We start from the raw sequence: 13,076 nt of genomic DNA, 5'->3' as shown, positions 1-13,076 counted from the left end.
GGGGAAGCAGGAGGGTTGGTTAAAGAAGATGCGGCACATTTTTACAGCGGATGCTACCCTCAGTCATTAAATACGATGGAATAGTGCCCTTGGCGACAACATGGGTGGGTCTTGAGAGTATCTGCTAAATGAAATCAGTCAGTGGGAAACGGACAAGCACCTGATGATGTCACTCATATGTGGGATACACTGCAGAACGCGACAAATGAACAAGCAACAAACCACAGCTCACACAGCACAACCCAACTCAGACAGCAGAACGGTTACCAGAGGGGAAGCGGGTGGGGGGGGGAGGGTAAGGGGGGTCCAACACAAGGTGAGGGGTGGAGACTACACCTGAGGCGGTGAGCACAAGGAGGATACAGGATACACGGGCTTAATTGAACAAGAAAAGAAAAGGGAAACAGAGGGATGGTTGGCAGGAAGAATGCTTGTTTGGGGCCGTTAGGAGCTGTCATGCGCAGGGCCAAGAGGTAAGGTCCCTCCATTTAACAAAGAGGAGAGAAACCAGCACCCCCCTGACCCAGCGGCAGCTTTGGAGGCCCTTCTAGGGGGCGGGCTGGGGGGGGATGGGGGACAGGAGCTGTTTTCTTGGAAAGCCACTTAGGATAAATGCCATCCTCCGGGCCTCTGAGCAGTGGAGTCGTGTTTTATTCATGCCTGCCTGCGGTGGGCTGCAGGCTGCTCAGCCCGTGTGGGCCATCCCCTCTCCACCTCCTGGCTTCCTTCCAGACATTCCGCCCCTACGTGTGAGGAAGATGGTTGGGTAAGTAAGTAGGTCAACAACATGGGGACATCCCGGGATGTGTGCAACTTACCTATCAAACAGGGAGGGGAGACAGAAAACCACTTAGGAGGACAGAGAAAATGGTGGGAGTTAAGATGGCTATGAAGAGGATCAGTCATGGAGGGCCCCCAAGTGCCTGGAGCCTCAGAACCCAAAGACGCAGGCCCTGCCCCCACATCCCTGGGCCATGGAGGCATCATGGTTAAGGGCTCTGGTCAGGATGCCCGGGTCCCAGCCTGCTACTTCCTTGATCAGTGACCTTGGGCAGGTTGTGTATCCTCTCCATGCCTTAGTTTCCCCATCTCTGAAATGGGGCTACTGATTGGACCTATTGCAGTGCTGTGTCTAGGATTAAATGGGAATGCACAGGCACCCCTTAGAGAGTGGGAGCTCAGAAAGTGCCTACCGTTCATTCATTCAATAAATATTTGTTGCGGGCTTAATAGGTGTCAGGTACTATCAATTCTGGGGAGACAGTAGCAGCCAAACAGACAAAACCCCTGTCCTCAGGGTGCGTACAGGTCCTGGTAGCCACACCAGCTCCAGCCCAGCAGCTGGAGGAAGGTGGCCTGTCACCATGCCCCTCCTTCTGACCTCTGCCCCCTCCCCGGGAGCACTGTGGTCTGTAACAGCGTTTCACATGTTTCTGTTCACACCCCTCTAAAAGAATTTTTAAAAAATATCTATGCCTCCAACCAACCCAATGGGAGAAGATATTTGCAACAACTACTCCGACAAGGGGTTAATATCCAAAATATAGAAAGAACTCATACAACGCAACACAATCCATTTTAAAAGTGGGCACAAGACCTGAACAGACACTTCTCCCCAGAAGACATACAAATGGCCAACTGATATATGAAAAGATGCTCCACTTCACTAGCTGTTATGGAAATGCAAATCAAAATGACAACAAGATACCCCTCACACCTGTTAGAGTGGCCATTATCAACAAGACAAATAATTAGAAGTCTTGGAGAGGTTGTGGAGAAAAAGGAGCCCTCATTCACTGCTGGTGAGAATGTAAACTGGTACAGCCACTATGGAAAAAGTGGCCGTTTCTATTCGAAAAATTAAGAATAGAGCCTTGGCCAGTTTTCTCAGTGGTTAGACCAGTGATGGCAAACCTTTTGAGCTCGGCATATCAGCATTTTGAAAAACCCTAACTTAACTCTGGTGCTGTGTCACATATAGAAATTTTTTGATATTTAAAACCACACTAAAAGAAAGGTTTATATTTTTGATATTTATTTTATATATTTAAATGCCATTTAACAAAGAAAAATCAACCAAAAAAATGAGTTCGTGTGTCACCTCTGACACGCATGTCATAGGTTCGCCATCACTGGGTTAGAGCGTTGGCCCTCATACTGAAGGGTCGTGGGTTCAATTCCAGTCAAGGGCACATACCTTGGTTGCACACTCGATCCCTGGCCCCAGTAGGGGCGCTTGCAGGAGGCAACCAATCCATGCGTCTCTCTCATATCCATGTTACTCCCTCTGTCTCTCCCCCTCCCTTCCACTCTCTCTAAAAATCAATGGAAAAAAGATCCTTGGGTGAGGATTAAAAAAAAAAAAATTAAGAATAGAGTTATGACCCAGCAATCTCTCTTCTAGGTAATTACCTGAAAGATTTGAAAACATTTATTCTCAAAGATATATGCACCCCCATGTTTATTGCAGCCTTAGTCACGGTGGCCAAGGCATGGAAACTGAGTGCCCTTCAGGAGCCGACTGAATAAAGAAGGTGTGGTACATGTAAACAATGGGTTACTATTCAGTCACACGAGAAATGGAAATGCTGTCATTTGCAACAGCATGGATGGACCTTGAGAAGATTATGTTATGCAAAATAAGTCAAAGAAAACCAAGAACCATATGATTTCACTCATATCCTATATACTAAAAGGCTAATATGCAAATCGACCAAACGGCAGAACGACCGGTTGCTATGATGCACACTGACCACCAGGGGGCAGGTGCCCAATGCAGGAGTGCACTCCCACAGGGGCGGCGCCGCTCAGTCAGAAGCCCTGAGCCAGGCTCACGGCTGGCGAGTGCAGCAGCAGTGTTGGGAGCCTCTCCTGCCTCCGCAGCAGCGCTAAGGATGTCCGACTGCCGGCTTAGGCCCGCTCCCCTAAGCTGACAGTCGGACATCCCCCGAGGGCCCCCGGACTGTGAGAGGGCACAGGCCGGGCTGAGGGACCCCTGCCCGAGTGCATGAATCTCGTGCACTGGGCCTCTAGTATGGGGTATAAAACTGAAACTCAGACACAGACAGCCGGGTGGTGGTTCCCAGGGAGAAGGGGGGAGGAGGGGAGGGTAAAGTCTTGAGCAGGAGAGGCGGGAAGGGAGCCCATTCTGCCACTGAGACCCATGTTGGTCCTTTAGAAGCGCCATCTTGCAGAGGCTTCCTTTCTCTCAAGGGTCCCTATTCAGGGGGCAGAGTGGGATCGGAGAGGGGATGTGGGACAAGGCGGGAAAGTGGAAATAACCCAAGCAATGGTTTATCGCTGAGAACTGAGGCATGTGATCACCTCCACTCTCTGCACCTGAGGCTCCCCCCACAAGGGGCTGTGGATGGCAAAGTCTTTCAGGACTGAGCAGAGGCCACACGTGGGCCAGGTCTCCTCGGGGCTGGCAGACCGAGGGGAAGCGAGAGCAGGCGGAAACCCAGCCTCAGAAAGGAGTGAGCATCGGAAAAGGTACGTGTCTGGCACAAGGCAAAAGACTTGAGGGTTTGTGTTTTGGTTTGAGTTTTTGTTTGTTTTTTTTCCTGTTATGTTTTGTTTTGGCCTTTCCCCCTTTCTTTTCTTTATAAAGCTTTAACTACTTAACATGATAACACTGTCTTGAGGGATTTATGACACGTTTAGATGTGTTACTTCTGACAACTCTACCTTAAAGGATGAGGGTGGTGATGGGTCTGTAAAGTGGCCAGATTTCTATATTCTGTGTGAAGTGGTATCTGTATTATAAAAGGTCTGTGGCCCTAATGCCATAGCGACCAACAGCACGGGTGGGCGGGCCTGCACGTGGGGTTGTACAGGGTGCGGGGGGGGGGGGGGGGGGCCGGGGCGGGGCAGGGGCGCATGATTTCACGTGCTGGGCTTCTAGTATTGTTATAACTATACGTTGGAGTGTAAAAATGTTTGGGATGGGTGTTGTAATCTCTCAGGCCATCACTGTAAAAATAATACAAGAAAGAATGGGCCAACAGCTAACAGGAAAAGTAACATTAAATTTCTAGAAAGTATTCAAATCATTTCAAAGGGCCAGAAAGGAGGAGCAGATGAGCAGGAAAAGTTAGAGGGTTCAAGGAGAAAACAAAAATAAAGGAGAGGTGAAACCCATGAAGCATTCATGGAGACCACAATTAAAAGGAATTGGGTGGATTTTTTTAAAAAAAATAGTCCAGATTCTATGCTGCCTACAAGAGACACTCTTTGAATACAAGGACACAGGTGGGTTGAAAGTAAATGGATGAGGAACATACACCATGCAAACTGGAAGCATTAGAAGGCTGAAGTGACTGTATGAGTATCAGGTAAAGTAGATTTAAAAACAAAGGTTAAACAGAGATATCAAAAAGTTTTCATAAGGATGAAAGTGATCAACCCAGTAGGAACACATAATAATGATCATGTATATGCGCCCAATGATGGAGTTTCAAAATGTGTAAGAGCAAGGGAGGAAAAGACAATTTCAGGGTCCGAATTGGGGGATTTAACACCTTTCTCAACCACTGATGGAACACCTAGACAAGAAAGCAGACCCGGAAGATCAAACAATACCATCCACCATGCTGGCCTAATTGATACTGGTTTACCCTGAAAATGAGCAGACTTCATCTTCTGTTAAGTGCCCCCGGGAGGGCTCAGCCAGGACCTGCCTCCGTCAGTAAGAGCGTTTTTATTCACCGTTGTGTGTGTTTAATACACACACACACAAATGAGCTCCGATTGGGAAAAATTATGCATTTCACTTTCATTCTCTTCTGAGTTCTGTATACTGTACAGGAACATTTTCCGTACAGAACATAACCAAATCCACTGTACTGGTTTTGAGAGGGAATGGCAACGCCAGTGTCAATTTGCTTGAAGGATGCCTTGCTGAGGGCCAATGAAATCACGTCACAGACGCTCTAACTTAATAATTCAATCACTGCATTAACTGGCTTCATGCAACATTATCAGTAAAATGCAGGTCTCCAGGTTGGCCAGGCTAATAGAATCACTAACCTGTCTGAGGACATTGCTGTAATTGAAGGCTACGGGGGAGCCGGGCAGCTGTGAGGAGCGCGTTGTATCCGTTTTATGCTCTGATTGTCCGCTCTCACCTGGACCATTGCAACAGCACCCCGATGGCGACCCCGACGGCCCCCAGGCTTCCCACAGTCCACCCTCCTCACCAGCTGGAGAGAGTCAAAGACACAGGGTGCTCCTGCCATCTGTCTTCACGGTGGCCCAGTGGGCTGTGTCTAGTCCAGCCTCCGCCACTGCCTCTGCCTTCATTGGCCACATTGTCTTTGCTTCTTAAAACCAGTAAAACAAAACAGAAAACAGTAAAACATTCCATTAATAATTTTTCAAGTATATTTTTATTGATTTCAGAGAGGAAGGGCGGGGAAAGGAGAGATAGAAACATCAATGATGAGAGGGAATCATTGATCAGCTGCCTCCCGCACGGCCCACAGTGGGGATCGAGCCGGCAACCGGGCCTGTGCCCTGACTGAGAATCAAACCGTGACCTCCTGGTTCAGTGTGAGCTGCACTGGCCAGGCTACTTTTTTTTTTTTACATGGCTGCTAGAAAGTTTATTATTTCCTATGTGGCTCACATCTGTGGCCACGTGATATTTCTATTGCACAGCTGGGGAGAGCATCGGTGCTGGTCAGGGCCCGGGAGGTCATTGATTGAGTCAACCCAGAGAGGGACAGAGCCTTGCCCGCGGTCACGCAGGTGTGAGGTCAGGGCAGTGAGGACTGGAACTCCACTTCCTGACTCTGGTGGTTCAGGGACCGCTGATGTGGACACTGGGGGTGCCAACAGCTGGGTGCCCACAGGTGGTCCTCAGCAGCTGAGAGCTCTGGGAGGGACCACGGGCTCAGAACGCAGCTCCCTGGAGGCCCCCACCCCTGCTCCGAGCTGTCCTTGCCCACTTGCTATGCCAACCGCACACCCAGACACCCGCCGGGGGGAGATGTTAGTGGATAATCGATAGTCCAATAGGGCAGGCTGCAAAGACCCAAACCTAATTATTTTGTTCAGAAACTTGTCTGTAACTAAAAGGCATCTGAGAAATCACTGTCGCCATCCCTGAGTGGGGGAGAGAAAGCCAGTCATTACGTCCAATTGGATTTCTATTGACTGTTGTCTTGTGGGAGATGTTGTCTCGCAGAGCCAGTGTTTGGGGGCCTCAGGGATGGGGACACACACACACACACACACACACACACACACACACACACGAGAGCTCTCCCTTTTCTAGGATCCTTTGGGGAATATCCTGGCTCAGCCATTTCGCACAGGTGGCCTGAGCTGCTGCTACCAGGGGACTTTCTGGGTCTTATTTGTGAAGTTCCCGACTTTGCCACCCGAATTCCTCTGAGGAGAGCAAAGAATGAATCCTCTTTAAATGGCAGCATGCAGGGGCCACAACCCCTGGCATTCGCACCCTCCCCCCTGCTCCCCCCGCCCCCCCCCCCCCCCCAGCAGAGAAAATACTTCAGGATGAGCAGTCTTTTGAAAAGCCGTTAAGACATTTGTATGCCGAGTTTCTTGTGTGACTTCAGAATCCCAACAGGAAGAATCTGGAACCCTCCCGAGTGTCTGCACCCAGGGGCCTCCCAAAGTAAGTGGGGGTCACTCTTCCAGTGAAAGGCCAAGGGACCCCTTAGGTCAGTGATTGGCAAACTGCGGCTCTCGAGCCACATTCGGCTCTTTGGCCCCTTGAGTGTGGCTCTTCCTAAGCCTTAGGAGTACCCTAATTAAGTTAATAGCAATGTGCCTACCTATATAGTTTAAGTTTAAAAAATTTGGCTCTCAAAAGAAATTTCAATTGTTGTACTGTTGGTATTTGGCTCTGTTGACTAATGAGTTTGCCGACCACTGCCTTAGGTCAATGAGATAGCACCGTGTTTACCATAGAAAAAGACCCAAGACGTATTCTTCTTGAGTGAAACAAAAGCTCCCAGGACAGCCTATCTGCAATGATCCAATTTAAGAAAATAAACACGTTTGTTTAAAAGGCTACACATACCCGAGCAAGTGCGAAAGGCAGGCGGGCGGATCAGCTCTGGGTGGGTGTCGGTGGGGGAGGGGAGAGTAGGAGGGTGAAGACTTTTCCTCTCCGCTTGTAATGTTGTGCCCTTCCATGTTTTTGAAGTGTTATTTGCCACGGCCTCTATTGCTGCTTCCTCCTATTTTATTATGAGATATGTCATCCATACTGACGAGGGCACGAGACCTTTGCCTGCAATAGAAAGAATAGTTGTTCAGGGAGCCCCAGTGTGACCCCCCTCCCCGCCCAGGACAAGATCTGAAGCCCGGCTGGAAGCCGCGGGGCCACTGGGTGCCCCTCCTCAGTCACAGTCACCCCCTGTCCCCCACGAGCGACGCTCTTGATCATCTTCTCCTGCTCTTGTTGACAATTTTACCACCTACGGTGTTTCCCTAAAAATAGAATTGAGGTTTGTCTTTTTTAATCTTTGTATAAGTGCGACCATTCTGTAAGTGTTCTTTCTCTATCTGGTTCCTTCCCTACAGTATCTCTGGTGAGATGCAGCCGCAGCATGTGTACCTGAAGTCCATCCGTGTTCACTGCTGCATAGTATTCCATCGTGTGGCCCCCAACACAATTGCTTTTCATTCCGCGGATGGACAGTGGGGCATCCCTCAGTTGGAGCTATTATTAGCAACACTGCTCTCTCCCTCCACCCAAGAACTTGAACCCAAGCCAGCGTGAACCCTGGCCCTTCCCCAGCCGGCTACGCTGCCTTGCCAAGGCTGCCTCAGGGCCTCACGCAGCCCGCCGTCTATCGGAGCCCTGCCCACATGGCTCTCTTCGTGAACCCCAGGGGACAGGGCCAGGTGTCATTAAATGTTGTGAGTCAACCCCTCCCCCAGAGCTTGGCACCAAGTTTTGCACACTGAGCTGTGCACGCTGTTGCCCAGTGGGTTTAATTTTGTAACCATGTGCTTTTGTGGCAAACCATCCCAATAACGTCTTAAAAGGTTTTTACTGTAAAAAGTAATGCATGCTGATTGCAACAGGCTTCACTTTCAGGCCTGGAGGAAGGTCGGTGTGTGATGTCACCAAGTCCTCGCGTTTTGACGGAAGCTGTCCTGCAGTGCACACGCTCCTCTCTCTGCACCACCGTGGCCTTGAGGGAGAAGGGCACTGCACCCTAAAGGGGCGAACAGGAGAGGACGCAGCCCAGAGGTAACACTATGGCTTGAACCTGGCGTGGGCCCAGGCAGCACAATGCCCCTAAGTGAGCTCGTCTGGCTTTGCCGCGTTCATGAAGCTTTCTTGCCCCTCCTCGAGACAGGGGACAGTCAATAAACCCCATCCCAGCCCCAGCCAGTTTGGCTCAATGGATAGAGCGTCGGCCTGTGGACCAAAGGGTCCCGGGTTTGATTCTGGCCAAGGGCATGTACCTTGGTTGCAGGCTCCTCCCCGGCCCAGGCCCTGGTCAGGGTGCATGTAGGAGCCAACCAATAGATGAGTTTCTCTCACATCAATGTTTCTCTCTGTCTTTCCCTCTCTCTCCCACTCTCCCTAAAAATCAATGGAAAGATATCCTCGGGTGAGGATTAACAACAAAAATAAATAAATAAACAAACCACATCCCAGCCGCACTTCCCGCTTCCCCGCCCAGACAGTGTGAGCGGCTTTCGGGAAAGACTGGAGTGGACTCTGTGGTCGCCCTGCTGTCACTCGGTCACCTGTGGAGGAGGAAGCGGGGAGGGTGCCCAGGGAGGAAAGGGAGGAGACAGAGGGCACTGCCCACCCGGCTCACCCCGATTTCAGGAGAAAACCACGGAAAGGCACAGAGTGAGGGGCGGGACCCCCAAAACAACAGCCCCAGCACCTCACCTGATAACATTCCTTCAACAAGAAATGTTGAATCCACTCAGAGGCCACGCCTTCGAGCTGGGCAGGGAGGACAGACCCTGAGTCGTCATGGGGGGAGGGTGTGTGTGTGTGTGTGTGTGTGTGTAGGCAGCGTTGGCAGGGGACTCCGAGGGAGGTGCAGGCCCTGAAGGCTGCTGCCCAGACCAAGCTGCGTGAGGAAGGCGAGGGCAGAGCCGTGAGGGCCTGGAGCATCCAGTCTGGGAAGGGCAGATGGCTCAGGGCGATGCCATGGGGAACCTGGTGAGGACCGACCTGATTCTCCCTTTCCAACACTGGCTGAGCGGAGCTCCTTTCCTTACTTAAAATGAAGGCAGGTGCCAGCCATCCAGGCAGGTGTACGTCCTAATGCAACTTGCCTTCTGCGCATCAGTCTCCATGAGGCCCAACAGCCCTGAGAATCTGGTCTCCTTAGCGGTCAACATCACAGAGCACTCCCTCGGGAAAAGCCTTAGGGAATTCCTGGCCAATGGTTCTTCTCTCTCTCATTATGGACTTTTTTCTTCAAACAAAATGTGATAGGAACGTAGAATATACAAAACAGAGCAAAGCAAATCGACTCTGGTTGAAATGGGGGGAGGTGACTGGAATCTGCACCTGGGCTACAGGAAGCACCATATGGAAGCCCCAGGGCTACTCAGCCCTATTGTGGAAACTGAGGCACAGAGCAGTAGTCCTGATCACAAGCTCTGGGAGACCATCTCGTGCCAGTCTGACTCCCCGGGGTCCTCGCACGTAGTAGGTCCTCAGTAAACACGGGGGTGGGCAAAAGTAGGCCAACAGTTGTTCATATGGAAAAAGAGGGGCAGGCCATGATGCTCACAGCAGCTTTATGAACACTTCCATGTACTCACAGCTGTAAGCCTACTGTTGCCCTCCACTGCCTCTGTTGGAGAGCGACAGGCAGGCGATGCTGACCACCTCTGCACGGCCATCTCTTTTTCTACACATGCCATTGCTTTTTGAAGAGACTGAAGCAGGGCTTGACCCTCAGAGAGGCCCCTTAATTGCCTGTGTTTTGAATTTATAGCCTGGGGAAGGGTTTATTCTCTGATCTAATGGCAGGAACAAAAGCAGAGCAGGAGAGGGCTGAGGATGAAAAGAGCCATGATTTGCATCTGAGATGGAGGTGCTCTTTGTTGTCCTGCAGCCAAGTCCACTTCAAAGTTCTCCGCTAACCAGGTGCACATCGGTCACCATGGCAACGGCCCAGTCACCCAGGCCTCGCGACCCTGGACAGCCCCCCCCCCGCCAGCCATGGCGTGTGTCTGGCTTTCCAGGGAGCTGGATGCAGGGACGACCCTCTTGGCCTGGCTGCTGTCACCCACCTGTCTCATTGGTTCTCTGTCAGGGGAGGGGTCCGGGTCACCTGGATCACCTTTACCCAGCAAACAGGCATGAGCATCAGCTATGTGCCTGGGCATGAGAAGTGCTCTCCTCAGGGCTGTACCTCCAGTGCCCGGCACACAGCACAGTGCTCGCTGACCCGTGGCCTGTGGATGAATAAATGAGTGAATAAGCAACCAGGCTCACCTGGCACTTGACAGGCCGCACCTGAAACCAGAGAAATGGGATCTCTGGGAGGCACACTCAAGATGGGGGCGGAGGGGGGGTATTCTTTTTTATTAATATCAGTTCTTATTTTATTTTTAATATATTTTTATTAATGTCAGAGAGGGAGGGGGGGAGAGATAGAAATATCCATGATGAGGGAGCATCATGGATCAGCTGCCTCCTGCACTCCCCCCACTGGGGACTGAGCCCACAACCCGGGCATGTGCCCTGGACCAGAATCAAACCCAGGAGCCTTCAGTCCACAGGCCGTTGCTCTATCCACTGAGCCAATCAGGGAGGGCAAGACTGGGGGCTTCTTAAAAGCCGCACACGTGCCTCTCGAGTCAGAGCAGGAGGGAGAGGAAAGCCCAGTCAGCAGCCTCCCTGGCGTCTGGCTTGAGCCACTGGAAGGCCGGGCAGCTGCTGCCCAAGGCGCCCCACCTGGGCGGGGACGGACCAGGGCCAAGGGGAGGAGCAAGGCCAGGGTCAAGGCCAGAGCTCGTCTTGGACACGTGGACACAGTCTTCAGTGTGGAGTCCTGGGCATCGTGCTAATTTGCACCTGAGTGGGTGAGACCAACGGGAGGGAGTGGAGACAGGGAGGAAACAATGGGCCGCAGGTGGAAGCCCTGGGGGTGGGGTGGGGGGAGAGAGAGAGAGAGAGAGAGAGAGAGAGAGAGAGAGAGAGAGAGAGCGCCCATCAGGCAAAGGGCTGCTTTGGAAACCAAGAGAAGGTGACCACTGCAGGCTGGGGAGGGGTCCCCAGGGCACTAAGGGGGGAGCAGAAAGAATGCTTCCCACCTCCAGTCCACGTGCGCTGGGCCTCCGCTGCCGGAGGCGCCCCACCTGGGCGGGGACTGCGCATGCTCCCTGGGCCCGTGATGGAGACGCTCCAGATCAGCTGGGCTCCTTGCGGGCGTCCAGGCCTTCCCTCCCGGTCTCGCCCTTTCTGCCCCCCGCAGGCCGGAGGGGTGCCAGGGGGAGCTGAGGCGCACCTCATCCCCTCCCGGAACCGCTAGGACTTTAAAGCACGCACAGAGCGGGGCGCTGGGCAGCACTTCTCTGGGACCCGCACAGGACGCGTGGAGGTAGGTACCCTCTTGACGCTCATCTGACAGAGAAACCTGCCAAGGCTCCAGGCGGCCTGTCCCCCAGGCAGAGGCCTTCACACGGAGCCACATGGCCAGTCCCGGTCGGCACTGGGGCCCCCTCAGACAGTGCACCCAGCAGCCACACGGGCGCCAGGGCCCTGGGGGACCAGGTCCCCCCCCAGTCACCACCCACCAAAGCAGCCGGCAGGGCACCCGAACCCCGAGGTCAGCAGGGCCACGGGCGCTGCCCAGGCCAATCCTGTCCTCCCTGAGAGGCCCAGAAGCAGGCCTCCACTGTCCGGGTCACCTGCAGAGCAAGGCCCCGAAGGCCGGCGCCAGCCAGGTCTGTCCCCACAGCCCTCCCAGGAGCAGGGGGCACCCCCGCCCCTTCCTGGGAGAGCCTGCCTGTCCCTGGCCTCCCCTGAGAACCAGGTGAGAGTCACCGGGCAGCTTTAGACACAGCATCCAAGCCCAGCACCACCGCCACTCGCAGAGCCTCCAGCAGCACATCCCAGTGGGACAGGGCGTCCGTGCCCTGCAGAAGGTTCTAGGTGTGTCTTGCAAGCTTCAGCCGGTCTACCCCCAGCGGGAGGCCGGTGGGTCAGAGAAGGAAGGGACCCGGGTGAAGGGCGACACTGTGCAGTGGCTGGGACTCCAGGGGCCACATGGCCTTAGCTTGGCAGGGCAGGCGATTTGAAGGACAGGGAGCAAGAGTAGGAAGCGCCCCTCGTGAAAGCTGCTCGGAGGACTTGGGCCCCAGGTGTGGCTGCCCCGCCATGTCCCAGCGGGGGCAGAGGCCCGAGGAGCCCTCCTCTAGGACCGCAGTGAGGACATAAGTCGGAGGTGTCCCCTCTCAGAGGGCCACGGCGGGAGATATCCGCTCCTAGAGGGGCGGTGGCGGAGCCCCCCAGGCACTGAAAGCAGACGGGCCAGCGGCTGGCCGGGAGCGCGGGGTCCGTGCGGTCTGGCGGCTCCCCCTGGTGGCCACTCGGGGAAGTGCGGTCCTCGCTGCCAGACACCATCATACCCGGACCTGTCACATCCTCTCCCAGGGCCCGGGTCCCCAGGAGTGACTCTGAGACAAAGACTGTGTGCATGTGGGTTATTTAGGGGTGATCGCAGAGCAGTGAGGAGATGAGACGGGGAGGTGAAGGGGCCAATACAGGGTGTTCTCATGAGCAGCGGAGGCTCCAGGCAGCTGGGAACTCGGGGACAGCGTTGAATATGACCCAGGGTTACCCCAGGGGAGAGGCAAGAAGCTGGGTGCCATCAGTCATGAATTGAGGGCTGCTCCCAAGAGCCCTGACTCCTTGGCACTTCTAGCCTGCCCTGTGAACGCCCAGCTTTAGGGGCCAGAGGAAGTCCTCGGGCAAAGGGAGCCGGAGAGCCAGGGCAGCTGGGAGAGCCACCTACAGAATCTGCCCCACAGCCAGCTCATTCACACGCCAGCTCATTCACGAATTGGCACAGGGTGAGTGCCGACGAGCGCCAGACCTCTTGTGTGCCCAG

The sequence above is a fragment of the Myotis daubentonii genome, chromosome 13, assembly GCF_963259705.1.
Source record: "Myotis daubentonii chromosome 13, mMyoDau2.1, whole genome shotgun sequence".
In the NCBI taxonomy this organism is placed as follows: domain Eukaryota; kingdom Metazoa; phylum Chordata; class Mammalia; order Chiroptera; family Vespertilionidae; genus Myotis; species Myotis daubentonii.
Note: the sequence above shows the minus strand (reverse complement) of the source record.